Consider the following 16,145-nt stretch of genomic DNA (forward strand, 5'->3'; position numbering starts at 1 on the left):
TTGTCTGATCACGCCGACGACGGGTGGTCTCAGGACTATACCGAGCCTGGAGCCCCTTATGTTTGTGGCACCGTCTGTGAACAGGGTCCATATCCCGGAGGACGTCCCTGATTTTAATAAAAGTTTCTTCTCTACCTCGGATACGAGAGAGAGCAAGAAATCATCCACGAAGTCCGCCAGGATTTGGGACTTGATGGTCGTTCAAGGTTGATACTCGATATCATACCCTCCGAGTCCCTGAGTTCAATGACCCATTTTGCCAACCGGCCTGATAGCTCGGGTTTATGCAGTATGCACCGAAGGGGGTACATTGATAGAACGCAGATACGATGGCATTGAAAATATGGCTTCAGCGAAGCGCTTATTAGCGTGAGAGCCAATTTTTCCAAATAGGGATACCTGGTTTCGGCATCGCCTAGGGTCCGGCTTACATAATAAATAGGGAATTGTGTACCTTGCTCTTCTCGAACCAGCACACTATTTACCGCTATTTTAGACACAGCTAGGTAAATATAGAGTGATTCGTCCTCCTTTGGCGTGTGCAGCAATGGTAGGCTAGTTAGATATCGTTTTAGTTCCTCTAAAACGTGTTGGCATTCTGGAGTCCATTCGAAGTTGTTCTTTCTTTTAAGAAAAGTGAAAAAATGGTGGCTTTTATCTGATGATCTTGATATAAATCTGCCCAAGGCTGTTATCCGCCCTGTTATTCGTTGCACGGCCTTTACATTGTTTACTACCATGATTTCTTCGATGGACTTGATTTTGTCGGGGTTAATCTCGATCCCCCTGTTCAATACCATGAAGCGTAGGAATTTGCCCGAACCTACCCCGAAAGCACATTTCTCAGGGTTGAGCTTCATGTTGTAATTTTTGAGGATGTTGAAAGTTTCCTGCAAATGAGTCAAATGGTCCTCTGCGCGCGGGGACTTAACTAGCATGTCATTAATATATACTTCCAATGATTTTCCTACTTGATGCTCGAACATTTTATTAACTAGGTGCTGGTACGTTGCTCCCGCGTTTTTTAGCCCGAAGAGCATTGGCACGCCCCCCTTTTTCCTTTCCATCGGAGAGGAGTCCGGGTTTTGACATTCATGGAGGTGTAATGACTCATTTCCTTTTGAGAATTGGGTATTGCATTTGTTTGAAGAGTCTCCACCTAACGATTTTTAAGGTGCGTTAGGGCACCTACAGGGTTTATCTATAACTATGTTTGATAACTAGAGATAGGGTAAGGGCTTGAAATTATCCTAAGGGGAAGGTGTTAGGCACCCCTCAGGATCCACTAGTGTGGTTCCCGTCCCGACAGTTTTTATGAATTTGTGCAATTAGCAAGTAGATAAGTAAGGCTCACATAGCAGGGGATTTAGGTTAAAATACACAAGCGTTTGGAAATCGTTTAATAAAAGCAAGGTTTTGAAAAGTGTTATAATATAAGCATGCTTATGAATGTAAAGGGGTTCTAGGTTTGTTTGGAATATAGATCACATCAATGCAATACCCGGTATGACACTCCTCAAAAGAGGGGATACACGTGGTATTAGCGCACCGGTCATCATATCCATATCTACCCTTTCCCACCCGTGAAGGTAATTAAAGTGAGGGTTTGGTCTCGACCGCTATTACATGTTATTACCCGTCCCTTCCTATCAGTCCTGAAGGTTAGGACTCCTATCCTATAAGAAGGAGGTTCTAGGCAGACCCTTAGGTTTAAAGGCAAAATACTAAGGCGACATACAAAACATATAAGACTGCATTGAGAGGGGAAAACATATAAGCAAGTAGAAGGATCATGTATACCTCCGCAGATAATGCACATAGACAGCATAACTCATACACAGTTAAGGTCTGAATTTAAAATCTTAAAGAAGGGTGTTTAAGTGGTAACATCAAAACCAGATTTATCACATGACTCAGAAAAGAAGTCCGAATCAGGTTTGCCTACTGATTTTAACAGTTGACAATTAAACAAAGGCAGTTCTAGTTTTATTCAAGTCATTACCTAAAGGCTTGCCTAGGTGTAAGTAATGTGCAGCAATTACCTTAAGTTATGAAAAAAAAGTTTGGAGATTATTCCTTACCTAAACATGTTGTTCTAGTCGCAGAGATAGTTACCAATTTTCTTCAGAAAACATCACAATGTGAAAATTATTACTTTACTACCCTTTTTATGAATCAATAATCAACTAGGCATTTTTAAGCAAAATACAAACAGGATCCTAGAATATGGTATCTAATATGCAAATGGCAAGGTTGTTGAAAACAGAATCCATAAGGCATGATTGCTAAATGTACACAAGAGTTGCAGGATTTTTGAAATCACAGCTTTTTATACCAGTGTTGTTATTGCCCTAGGAGCAGGATTTCTAGGTGATAGACATAAAGGATGGACTAATGAGTGAAGTGCTGAAGCAAGAAACGAAGGTCCTAGGAGCATAATTTCTAATGCGTAATGAATCCTAAACATGGTTTCTATTGCATAATTAGGAATGTAAACCTAATAACATGTTTTCTACCCTTTAACAACTATAGCAAGCATATTTCCCATCCCTTTTCACTAACCACCCTAATACTTGTTTACAAATTATTATAGGCCATGTGATTGAATTACATAAGCAGAAATAAAAAAATAAGAAGTTACAACTATAGGAAGCTTGATCCGGACTTCCTATCTGAGTTAAGTAATAAACCACCTCAAATGTCAATATTGTTCAAAAGCTTTCCCTCATACCTAGGAATGTCAGAGTTCCCTAAGGATCTCCAGTGATCCCGGGCAGTGCTCACACCCAGATTGCATAACCAAGACTAGGTGCAGTGTGGAAGGGCCGACCCTTATGTGTCCAGGTTCAGAGGGAGCTCAAGGGTCCCAAAGAAAGGCTCACACAAGAGGGGCAGAACCTAAGGATCTAAGAGTGCATGTGAGAGTGCTTGAAATAGTTTTAAAACATCATCTTCGAAATAAGTTTGTAGAACAACAGAAGAGTTTTGAAAGGGATCAAGGGATAGGAGCAACAAAACCACAAAACAGGTTCAGAGAAGAGTACATGCTTCAGCAATTACAAACAGGGAATGGGGGTTGGGCACATAGAGGACCCAAAATAGAAACACATAATTAGTCATGAATCAAATACATTAGAAGACATGCTAATTGAAGGACATAAGCAAGAACAAGTAAACATACTAATTACATTCGAACAAAAGAGGGCAGAATTCTAAGCATGTTGAGCAATAAACAGAAAGTGCAACAGCGTAAGCCATTAAGTCAGTGCAAAAAGAGACAGTGATTGACAACAAGGGAACACATAGGTTTGAGTTTCAGAATTTAAATAAGGGACATACCAGTTGAAGAAGCAAAATGCAAGAAAAAGAAAAGTAAAGCAATCAGAATTCCACAGTCTAGCCTTGGCTTTCAGCCGACTAGACAAGGCAGTAGCACAAGTAGTAGAGAAAGAAAGAGAATTTGAATGTGTGAGTGTGTGTTTTTGAACTCAGTTGTTCGTGTCTTGTTAATGAAAGCATTACGGTATTTATAGCTTTTAAAACGAGTAGAAAAATAAGGTAACAAGTAAAGGTTTGACACAAATACGGAAGTAATCACAATCAGAATCAATTAATACAATTATTCCCTTTAATCAAGGAATTACTGCTCAAACAGATACTAACAGGGGTAATTAAAGAAAGAAAATCAATTTGAAAAAGATTGACTTCTGACCATATAGGGGATAGTAAAAGTACAAAATAAATAATTGAGTCTAAGTACAAAATATACTTAATTTTGGGAAAGGATTCAGCAGGGGTAAAACATCACAACAAAGGAAGGGAATCAATCAATTTAAACAAAACGAGTGAAACCAGGGGTTTATAAAAAAATATTTGCAATCACTTGTAACTTGAGGAAATCAAGATCAATCAAGAAAGAATCAAGATTTTGCACTTCGCCATATAAATAGAGAAGAATGAACATGCAAGGCCAACCGTATTGACAAAAGAAACAACTAGATGCACACAAGCATACAGCAGTAACAGGAGTAGGTTAGGGCTCAGTAGTAAAAGAACCTACTCGAAGCATAGTAGTGAACAAAGTCAAGCAGTCACATAGAACCAAAAATGAAGGAAACAGTCAAACACATAGCAACATGTAAAGGAGATCTTTTAAAAACTCTCAGTAACAAGTGAGGAAAATTTCAAGAAACTAGGGTTTTGACAAAGCTGAGTTAAAAAGGTAGGAACTCAGAATCAGTCAAGTTAAACAAAGAAAAGGATCTAAACTCAAAGAACTCAGTCGGAACAAGTATACAAAATAAACAAAGACAGTTCCGGGACCTCGAATAAAACCAAAGATATTTAAGGTTTTCAACATGCTGACTCAGGTAGAAGAAAAGCATAAACAAATTGTTTGAGCATAGTAAAATCATAAAACAACACTAAAAATCATAGAATAGATCTTTTAAAAGAGGTTAAGAAAAAAAACTAATCGTTGAAAACAAAAAGTCGCTTTGAAAAATCGAAAACCCTTAAGGAAAACACTTAAGAGGTTCATAACACACACAGATCAAAGACATATCTGAAAGAAAATCGGAAAGCCTTTAAATTTAGTGTTTTGGAGACCCCGGAAAGATGAGAAAGACTTCGAAAAGTTACCGATCAAGCCAAAAAGCCATGGATCTGACTCGATCGGCCATGGATGGTCGGGAAAAGATCACAGATAGAAGTTGAGCCAAGACTGGACTAGATCTCTTTGAGATCTGTCCATAAAATCATGGAACAAACAACCAGGAGACATAGGAGATCAGTACACGTCTCAAACAGCCATGGAAGTCCATAGATTGGGTGAGAATCTAAGGGGATTAGGGTTAACTTGGGTGGCGACGGCTAGGGTTGGCTTTAGGTTTCAAAGAGAGTTTGAGAGGAAGGGGATTCAAGGGCGGCGGGTTGGTGGAAATAAAGTAGGTTAAGGGGGTCGTTTGGGTTTATTTTAGGTAGGTAAAATGGTGGTCGTTGATCTGAATGATCAACGGCCTAGATTGAATAGGGTAGGTAGGGATCTGGGCTTGGGTTGGGTTTAAATGTTTAGGGTCGTGTTTAAATCGAAATTGGGCTAGAGAATTGGGGATTTGATTTAGGATAGATTTTAAAGCCAATTTTGGCTATAAGTTAAATAACCATTTTTTCTTTTTAATTTATAAAAAATAGTAAATAAATTCTTAAAATTAATTTAAAAAGGCTAAAATTATTTATAACACATAATTAACAATTTAAAAATACATGATCCCATTTTAAAAATATAAAACCTAATTAAACCTTAGAAAGGGCTAATATCACAATTATGTGCAATTTAGCTTAAACATACTAAATAAAATTGTAAAAATGTGTAAAAATTTACTCTAGCCACATTTTGGCATAAATATAAAAATCCAATAGATAAATCATCAAAATAATAATTTTGGAAATAATTATTGGGATTTTATGAATAAAAAAATGGGAAATAAATCAATTAAAAAACCTTTAAGATATGGAAAAATAATAAAACCCTTGGACATGCTTATATATGCATACATATGTTATTTTGAAGGTACTTTGCATATTGAAAATATATAGGAAAAAATTGGGTATCAACAGGCATTACGTTGTAACAATAGGTAAATTATTTCATGATGAATGAAGTTTTCTCCCTATCCTCGGGGTTCATCCGGATTTGATTATACCCCGAATAGGCATTGAGAAAGTTGAGGGTCTCGTGGCCGGTCGTAGCGTCGATCAGACGATCGATGTTAGGCAGTGGGAAAGAATCTTTGGGACACGCCTTATTCAGGTCTTTATAATCTATGCACATTCTTAGCTTGTTTCCCTTTTTAGGCACTACTACTACATTGGCCAGCCATTCGGGGTATTTTACCTCTCTAATGGATCCTATTTTAAAGAGTTTTGTTACCTCTTCTCTGATTAAAGCATGTTTTACCTCAGACTGTGGTCTTCTCTTCTGCTTTACGGGTTTAAATTTGGGATCAACACTCAGTTTGTGGGAGGTTATTTCCGATAGAATTCCTATCATATCTAAGTGGGACCAAGAAAAACAATTGATATTGATGGGACTCTAAAAATACGTGATCTATTTTGATGCTAGTTGTGGAGAAGTTGATGTTATGTGTGTGTAGTTTAAGGATGATACGTGAGCTAAAATAAAGAAGTAACTGAATTGAGCGATAACCATTTGGGGCCTCGAGCTGGCCGATCAAGGGTCTCGAGGTTGGGTCCCGAGCTCAGGCTCGAGCTATCAGGGAGAATTGGGGAGAATCGGGGAAGCTCTAATAGATATGGTAATATTAAAAGAGGATCTTTATGGCCAATGACAAGCAATAAATAAGCAATGAATGTGGAACAAGTATGAAGATAACATACAGCAATAATGTCACGAGAGTGTATTAGAGAGAGAGAGAGAGAGAGAGAGAGAGAGAGCTATCATATATTTCATGTAGAGCCTTTGGAGCAACATCAATTCTCTATAAAAAAGTAAAAATCCATTTTATATAGAAGGGGGAAAACTTAAGCAGTAAGGCATATATTAGCTGTAAGGGTGTGGAGATGGGACGGCTGGAAGTGATGCCCCGATTAGGGCTCAGAGTAGCCTGGCTAGGCTTTTTCAGGCTTAGCCACGTCTTGTGGACTTTGTCGCAATCTTGGGAACTCCCCTTTTTACTTTAGCTCTGACTGATATCCTCTTAAGGCTGGGTGTCGACAGGCTCTGAGAGAGAAGACTCAAGCGCATCTTTGCAGCCTCGAGGCTGCGAGGCGATCTTCTGAAATGCTTTAATGACGGGAATTTGGGCCCTCCAATTTTGCCGTATACACACTTCATCAGAGACTGTCCTCTCCTGAAGCAAGAGTACTCCAAGTACAACCCCGAGAGATCAGCTAAAAGGAACCTGGTTCCTGACAAAGACTTCAAGAGGAAGAAATCTGCTGACAACATGGTGAAACAGGCTCTTGCAGCATAGGTACACTCCTCTAGTGAATCTGAAGATGAAGTCGATGTAGGTGAAAGCTCCATGATGGTTGTTGAAAGTGATAAAAATGAATATGATTCAATATTTACTTTGATGGCCCAATCAAATGATGATGAAGACGATGACAAAAGTGAGGGAACAGTGAAAGGAAGCAGTCAACAATGGTTCATAGTGGATGTTCGAAACACATGACTGGGAACATCATGGACTTTATTTCACTAAAAACCCTACAATGAGGGAGTGTATCCTTTGGCAATGGGGAAGGGATACATTCTTGGAGTTGAAAAAGTTGGGAAATCACTCACTCACTCTATTGAGAATCTGTACTATGTAAATGGTCTTAAATACAGTCTTTTGAGTGTCTCTCGGATCTATGATAAAGGAAACAAGGTGGAGTTTCTATCAAAGATATGTACATTTACTAATCTGGTAACTAGTGAAGTGGTACTTGTGGCCAAGAGATACAAGAACATTTATGTCGCTGATTTCGAGTCCATACAAAGTATTGATCTGAGTTGTCTGAAAGCTGTTGATGATGATGCTGAACTCTGGCATAGAAGATTGGGGCATGCAAGCTTCTCTCTTTTGAACAAACTAATTTAGAAGGACCTGGTCCATGGTCTGCCCATGTCAAAGTTCAAAGTACAGAAAGTTTGTGATGCCTGTGCTAGAGGAAAGCATGTGAAGTCCTCTTTCAAGTCTAAAAAAGATATAAGCACCTCAAAGCTACTCAAGCTTCTGCATATGGATCTATGTGACCCTATGAGAGTGCAAAGCAGGGGAGGAAAAAGATATTTTTTTATGATAGTGGATGACTACTCCAGATTCACATGGACTCTGTTTCTTAGAACTAAAGATGAAACCTTTGAGGTGTTTGTAGCTTTTGTGAAGAAAATCCACGTGAAAATGGAGTCTAGAGTAGCATGCATTAGATCAGATCATGGAACAGAATTTGACAATGCCAAATTTGATGAGTTCTGCAATGAAAATGGCATCACTCACAACTTTTTAGTTCCTAAAACCCCCCAACAAAATGGAGTAGTGGAAAGGAAGAATTGAACTCTTGAAGAAATGGCAAGGACAATGCTGATCGACAGTGGAATTGCAAAGAACTTCTGGGCTGAAGCGGTCAATACTATATTCTACTTGATGCACAGGTGCATGATCAGATCACTCCTAAACAAAACCTCATATGAGTTGCTGAATGGAAGGAAACCCAAGATGACTCATCTAAGAACATTTGGGTGCAAATGCCATGTTCTCAACAATGGAAAGGATCCGCTTGGTAAATTTGATGCCAAGAGTGATGAAGGAATATTTCTGGGCTACTCTTCTCAAATCAAAGCATACAAAATATACAACAAGCAGACTCAATGTGTTGAGGAAAGTGTTCATGTTATTTTTTATGAGTCCTATCCATCCTGTGAGAAGAGTGTTGAAGAGGATCAAGATGGAAAACCCTTGCTAGTCCCTGGTGAAGTCATTCACATGACAAATGGAAAGGCAGATATGATTAGCCAAGTGAAGGAGCCGAGTGGAGACAACATTGAGTCTTCTTCAGTGGAACCAGGTATCTCAATTACCACCACTGAAACTGAAGAAAGAGTGGTTGATGTAGTACATAGTCCTCCACCAGTACCTGAGAGAAGAACACAAGAGAACCAGTTGAATATACCCAGCTCCTCTACAAATAATCCTCAAATGCCCAACTGGAAACACAAAAGCTCTCTTCCTCTTGACAACATAATCACTCCTCTAAATTTTGGAGTACAAACCAGGTCAAAACCCAGAAATTCACTTGCCTTCTCAGCCTTTCTCTCCCAAAGAGAACCCAAAAATATCAAAGAAGCTTTGAAAATGTAGATTGGATTACAGCCATGCAAGATGAGCTGCATCAGTTTGAAAGGAACAATGTTTGGCACCTGGTACCTAGACCCTCAGATCAAACTATTATAGAAACCAGGTGGGTATTCAGGAACAAGCTTTATGAACATGGAAACACTATAAGGAACAAGGCCAGGTTAGTGGTTCAAGGCTATAATCAGGAGGAGGGGATTGATTATGATGAAATGTTTGTTTCGGTTGCTCGCATGGAAGCTATTAGAATCCTAATCACTTTCGCATCCCATATGGAATTCACCTTATTCCAAATGAATTTTAAAAGTGCATTTATGAATGGACTCCTTAAGGAAGAGGTCTATGTGAATCAACCTTCAGGGTTTGAATGTCATGAACACCCAGAATATGTGTTTAAACTGGACAAAGCGCTGTATGGTTTGAAGTAGGCTCCTCGAGCTTGGTATGAAAGGCTGTCAAAATTCCCCTCAGAAAATGTCTTTAAAAGAGGGAAATTGACAACACCTTGTTCCTGAAGAAACGGGGAAGGAACCTGCTCATTGTTCAGGTATATGTTGATGATATCATTTTTGGGGAAACAACTGATTCTCTATGTGAGGAATTTGCAAAACTCATGGAAAATGAGTTTGAAATGAGCATAATGGGGGAGTTAAACTTTTTCTTGTGTCTTCAAGTAAAGTAGTTCAAAGGGTACATTCATTTGTCAGTAGAAATACATTAGGGAGCTCTTGAAGAGGTTTGACATGGAAGCATCAAAGGAGATAGACACTCTCATTGCTACGGCCACTCGACTGGACATGGATGAAACTGGATCCCCTTATGAATCAAACTATGTAAAAAGGCATTATTGGGCCTCTTCTCTATCTCATTGCCAGCAGACCTGATATTGTTTTTAGTGTGGTGCTATGTCCAAGGTTTCAATCAAATCCCAAGGAATCTCATTTGAAGGCTGCCAAAAAAAATTTGCGTTACCTTAAGGGAACACAGGACGTGGTTCTTTATTATCCCTCAGGTGACAATTTTAATCTCATTGGATATGCTGATGCTGACTATGCAGGTTATCTTGTGGATAGGAAAAGCACTTATGGAATGGCTCACTTCCTAGGTTAATGTCTCATCTCTTGGGGCACAAGGAAGCAAAACTCAGTAGCTCTTTCAACACTTGAAACAGAATATGTAGCTGCAGCATCCTACTGTGCTCAACTCCTTTGGATTAAGCAGCAACTGGAGGATTTTAGGGTACTTACTGAGTGTGTTCCCCTTCTATGTGATAATACCAATGCACTCAACATGGAAAAGAATCCAGTTCGACACAAAAACTAAGCGTATTGATGTGAGGAATCATTTTCTAAGGGACAATGTGGAGAAAGGGTTGATCTGTATGAAGTTCTGCAGCACAGAAGACCAAATTGCATATATCTTCACCAAATCATTGAGTAGGGGGAAATTTTGAAGGAAACAGGGTGAAACTGGGGCTTTTGAAGCCCAACTGAGAACCTAATTCCTTACCACTTGGCTATGAAAATCACCTTCAGGTAAAACTAGCTAAAGTGTTTTCCGGACAAGTCTAACTCACTTCAATACTATTGCAGGTAAACACGTAGGATGAGTATAGAAGCTACATATGCAATGCATGGATGATAAAAGAGGATAGATATTTCCAGATAAACGGTCAAGAACCTGGTTCTTGTACCAAAGGTTAATAGTTCTGTGCATTCTTTAATACACGTCTTGAAAAGGTACAAAAATCAACAGCCCTGATATTCACCTTTTTATACCCTGATGTCACATCTCTTCACTTCAAATCGTTCCATCTCCCTCTGAAACATTGCATTTCTCCATGCATAACCGCCATTTCAGCACCAGTTCCTATCTCTCTCTTCATAATTATACTTTCAGAATAAAACTCTTCTCCTCTCTCCACACACCATAAGCCCCCAATTAGAACTTCTCCAAACCACCTTCCCTCCATCATTTAAATGGCTTATACAAACTCCGACATCCCTATCTTAGTTATCCCTAATACTGAAAAACCTATTGCGTCCTCCGGCCCCACTGAGTTTTCTGTAACCACTTCTATTCTTCCCGTTGAAATCACATCTAACCCAGATTCCCCGTCTCACTCCATCCCTGAAACCCCCAAAATTGTTGATCTGTTCTCTCTATCTTCTGATGTTCCCACTACTCAACAAAAAAGTGGATAACAAGGTCAAAGCTCTGAGGTCGCGGAAGGTTCCGCCATTGTTGATGTAGCTTCCATGGTAGAAGTGCTGCGATTGAGGAAGAAAGTATTGTAACCATCTTTGTGGTATCTGCTGATGGTGTCTTGCATGAGATAATTTCTTAGAGAAAAGAGGTACAGGGATATGGGGGAAGAAGGAGCCATAGTGAGTAGTGAGGGCTCTGCACTAGTAGAAACTACTGGGCCCTCACGTGAGGAACCTGACCCCTCTCCGGAGGACCCAGGTCAGGATCTCATTCCCAGGCCAGTTCTGGTCCTACATTTGTTGTTCCGCCCCTGGATATTCAAGCTCCTAAAATGAGGTATAGCGATGAGAAGGATTTAGACAACCTGGCTCTTGATGCTTTCATACTCAAAATAAGGGTGGTGTCCACTCCTGAGTCTTCCACCAAGCGACCAACGACCAGGTTGCAAGCAAAGGCAGCCTACAACTCTGTCCTTCAAAAGAGCAGAAAAAGTAGTAAGAAGCAAAGGAGGAGGTTGTTGAAAGATAATGTGTCAGTATGCGATAAAGATGATCTTGTGGTAGAAGTGGAAGAGGAAACCCAAGAGGAACCTGGTTCCTGGTGAGACGGTCCCATAAAAAGAAGCAGCCTGCTTCAGTAGAGAGAGTTTCAACCCCAAGCTCTAAGTTGAAAGATGTTGTGAGTGAGCCCTTACTCTCTGATGAGGATGTGTTAGTCCAGTCTAAGGGTAAAGAAAAATCAAGTGGTGGGAAGTCTGGCAAAAGAAAGTCTGAAGCTGTTAATGAACCTGGTTCTGTGAAAAAGTTGAGGAGTGAAAGTAGTTCTGCTTTAGACTACCTAAGGTATCAAAAGGTTCTGCTGGGTCATACTTTTGACCCAGCAATCTCTGATATGGCTGGTATGCAACAAGTCCTTGAGATGGTTGAGTTTCAACGATGTGGGCATCTATTCCAAATAGATGCACCTAAAGTGTATGAGGATGAGGTTCAAAGCTTCTCCGCCAGCCTCTTTCCTGTTCATACAGACCATATCTGTTCTTTCGTGAATGGAGTGGATATCGTGTTCGATGTAAGTGTGCTTGGGGATATTCTTAAGGTCCCTACAGTTAGTGTGTCTAGTGTGAAGGATGCGTGTCAGTATAATTTCCGGAATGTTGTTGTAAAGGACAATGTGAACCAAAAGGGGAACCAGATCCACAAGAAGGCACTACTCCCTGTTTATCAATTGCTCTTCAAATTGGTAAACAAAGTTCTATTGCCTCGTGCTGAGAAGAGGTCCATGACCTTTAAGTCTGACCTGTTTTTTATGGAGCAACTGGATAGCTTTGCTCCTGTCAGCCTACCTGCTATTATGATCGAATAAATGCAAAAGGTATCAACCTTTAAGGATGGTAATCATGGTATTCCATACGGGTTTCTACTTACGCAAGTGTTTAAGTTCTTCAAGGTGCCGCTAGGAAGAGGCAAGGTAGGAATTAAGAAGCAGACTTTCTCACAGACAACGTTGGAAGAATGCGAGTGCATAGAAAAAAGTGGGGGGTAGGCAGTACATCAACCATCTCACAGCTTATTAATGCTCAAACTAGTGCAACTGAGGAGATTAGACAGTTGAAGGCCAGGAATGCTATCCTGGAAGGTCAGCAAGCTTAGGGGGCTCCGGCGTCAAATGATGACGTGGCCCGTTTGGTACAAGAGAATGCTGATCTCAGGGCACAAGTGGAGAACCTGAAAGCAGAACTGCTCAATCAGCAAAAGTCGCCAATGCCCGAATAGACTTAGTTCTCCAAACTCTTGCTACAGCTTCCAAGCCCTCTACTCCTAGTGCGCCCGTAAGTACCCCTTCAGTGACCAGTTTCTGGATTGTTCTTCTAAAAAAAATTTCATGCCAGATGTTTTGTTTCTTTTTTGATGTGGTTGGAATGTAATAGTACTGCTCCCATCTTTAACAGTCCAATTATACCTTTTCTTCTTAAGTGAAGGCCTATGTTTTTATATATATTTATATAAAATCTATCCTCTTTATTATCTCATTGCAAGAATTCTCTACTTCTCTTCTCTATCATTTTGTGTGCACATATGTGGTTTGAGTTAGCTTGGCTAGACTTCTTTACGCTTTTTGACTATTTGTGTCTTTTTAATGATGCCAAACGGGGGAAGTATAAAGTCAGGGGGAACTGTATAAAATTAGGAGGAACTTGTGAAATTCCTGTTAGCCTATCTGGTTCTCTTTGCTCCAAATATATAGGTTATCTTGTCTAAGTTTGTCATCATCAAAAAGGGGAAAATTGATGGGTTTTCAATGTCTTTGCCTTATGTTTTGATGATCTAACAAACTTGCTATCAAGAACCAGATAGGAAACCTGACACACTTGGGCTACATTGCAGATTAACAGAGTCCAGCTAAATGTGAACTGCTATAGCTTCAGGAGATAGATAACCAGACAAGGACCTGATATCCTTGTGGTTCACTCATAGCAGTACGAGGCCAGTTGGATACAGCTAGAAGCGACATGACTGCCTACACTGTTGCTGCTTGCACTGCATTGTTTTTAGCGGTCATTTGTCCTTAACCAGCTAAAGTGCATACATCATTCAAGTGATGTCATAAAGGTGTATTAACAAGAAGATTATATCAAGAAATCACTTGAACACTTGAATTTTCACTTCAAGCATTCAAGACTTCTGAAAGTAGAAAACTCAATTCTCAAGAGCTTGAAGAACAAAGTAAAACGCTACTACGGATCAGTTCCTAGATCAAGTATTCTGTTTTCCTTAGTTAAGTTGTAACTTTGTGATTGTTCTAACTGTAATTCCTAAATTGCTTAGTTAGAAGTGGTACTTAGGAACCCCTCTTTAAAACCATAAACTTTTTGAGTTTGTGTTGTGACTAGAGTTAGTCATAAGTTAAATCCTTTGTAACTAGTGAGTGACAAAATGGCTTGTGATTAGGGTATTACAAGTTAGAGTGTTTGAAGCCTTTGTAACTAGTGAGTGACAAAGTGGCTTGTGATAGTGTATCACAAGTTAGAGTGAGTGAAGTATTGTAATAGAGTCATTACAAAGTGTCTTGTAATCGAGTGTTTACAAGTTAGTGAAGTTGAAATCCTACAAGTGTGGGTCGTGGTTTTTATCCCCTTGAGTGGGATTTTTCCACGTAAAAATCATGTGTCTCATTTATTTACTGTGCCATTTGTACTCTTAGTGGAAACTCGTAGAGGACCAGGTACTCTATAGTTTGGTGGACTCATATAAACTAACAAAGATGAACATGTGACTGTGGATGTGGAGGTTCAGACCCCTAAGCCAAAGAAAACCAAGACTTCTTCTTCATCTGTTTCCAAGGCTGCTGAACCTTCTTCTTTGGCTAAAAGAACAAGGTCTACTGTGAAAGCCAAGCAAGTTAAGATTACTGAAGAAGATGATTGGAGTGATGAAGAAGAAGGTGAATCTAACTATGAACAAGATAAGCTGGCCAAGTTTGGCAAAAGAAAAATCTTGAAGGGCAGACTTTTGAAGGATTTGGTGGAACCAGGGATGGTTCGATTGGTTGATGCTCTAGCAGCTCAGGGCTGGAAGGACATGGTCCTTCAGTTGGATGGCAGGCTAGCAAGAAATGAGGTTATTGAGTTCATGGCCAATGCAGAGGTCAAGGATGACAGAGCTACCAGTCAAGTGAAAGGGGTTCAAGTAACGTTTGATGCAAAAGAGTTGGGTGACATCCTTGATATCCCTTCTGAAAGGTATGATGATTACACGAGGCAAAGAAGGCCAAGTATGGACTCCCTTCCTACTGCCCTTGCAATCACTAGGAAATTATGTGATGTCACAGAAGTGAATGAGGCCAAGATTGTGCATAAGAGTGAAATGAAGCCATGCCACAAAGTCTTGTTTGAATTTGTCAACAAGTGTTTGCTGCCTAGGCATGAAAGAAGACACATTACTAACTACATGGATTTGGTTTTGATGGAGTGTCTTGAAAGTGGAAGGCAGATCAGCTAGCCTGCATTTATTATCAAGCTGTTGGACAGGGTTATCAATAGCTCCAAGGCCCATGCCACTCCTTATGGGTTTATTCTGACTACTGTTTTTGATCGTGGCAAGGTGCCACTGAAGAAGTGGGAGATGGTAACAAGCAAAGACCATTTTGGAATCAACACTTTGATTGCTTATGACTATGAGGTCAATGCCATTCCCAATGAACCTAGTTAATCTAAAAAGATACCTATCAATAGCAAGGTCATAGCTCTAGTGCAGGAGAGCGGGGCAAAAGATGCTGAGATTACTAGGCTGAAGGCTCGTTTAGCAGAGGTTGAATCTGAGAGAGATGTTCTCAGAACTGAGCTCACAAAGGAAAAGGTGAAGAATGATGTCATTCTTCAAGACATGTTGCACCTTCTCCAAGCCAACACCCAACCCTCTAGTTCTTCCAAGCCTTAAGTTCTTTAGCCTTCATCTCCTAAACCTTGTCGAGACCTTCCAGTGACCCAGATTAGGGATTTTTCTTGCTTTGCTCATGTTTTGACTATTTTTGTTTCATTTTGTGGATTGTGGAAGAATCATATTCTCTATCAATAAAGTTTGTTGTTTTTGCTCTTGTTGACTGTTTATATTTCCTTGATAGTGTGAATATGTTTGGCTGATTACTGATGATTAATCTATGATTGCACTTGTAGTTTCCCAAGTGCCCATGAGTAATTCTTAAAATTATGGGAAGCACACTGTGTTTATGCAACTTTTCGATGATGCCAAAAGGGGAAGAGATATTGTGCTTTATATTCTAAATAAGTGATGTTTATAACCTAATGAACCTGGTCCTTGATGATAACTGAAAAATTTCTAACTTTGCATTGATGAATAAGTTGAGTTTTGACAGGGCCTAAGAGAGTGAAAAGCACAGAGTTTGTCATCATCAAGGGGGAATTTGTTGGCCCAATTAAAGGAGAGTTTTGAAGATTGACAAAGGAACGTAGACATGGACCAGGTCCATCCTAATAAAGCACAGATATGGTCAACTCAAGCATGTGAGATGCACGTGAAGGAGATAAACCTAACTTACCAGCAGTGATATGATATCTCT

The sequence above is a fragment of the Nicotiana tabacum genome, chromosome 10, assembly GCF_000715075.1.
Source record: "Nicotiana tabacum cultivar K326 chromosome 10, ASM71507v2, whole genome shotgun sequence".
Classification (NCBI taxonomy): domain Eukaryota; kingdom Viridiplantae; phylum Streptophyta; class Magnoliopsida; order Solanales; family Solanaceae; genus Nicotiana; species Nicotiana tabacum.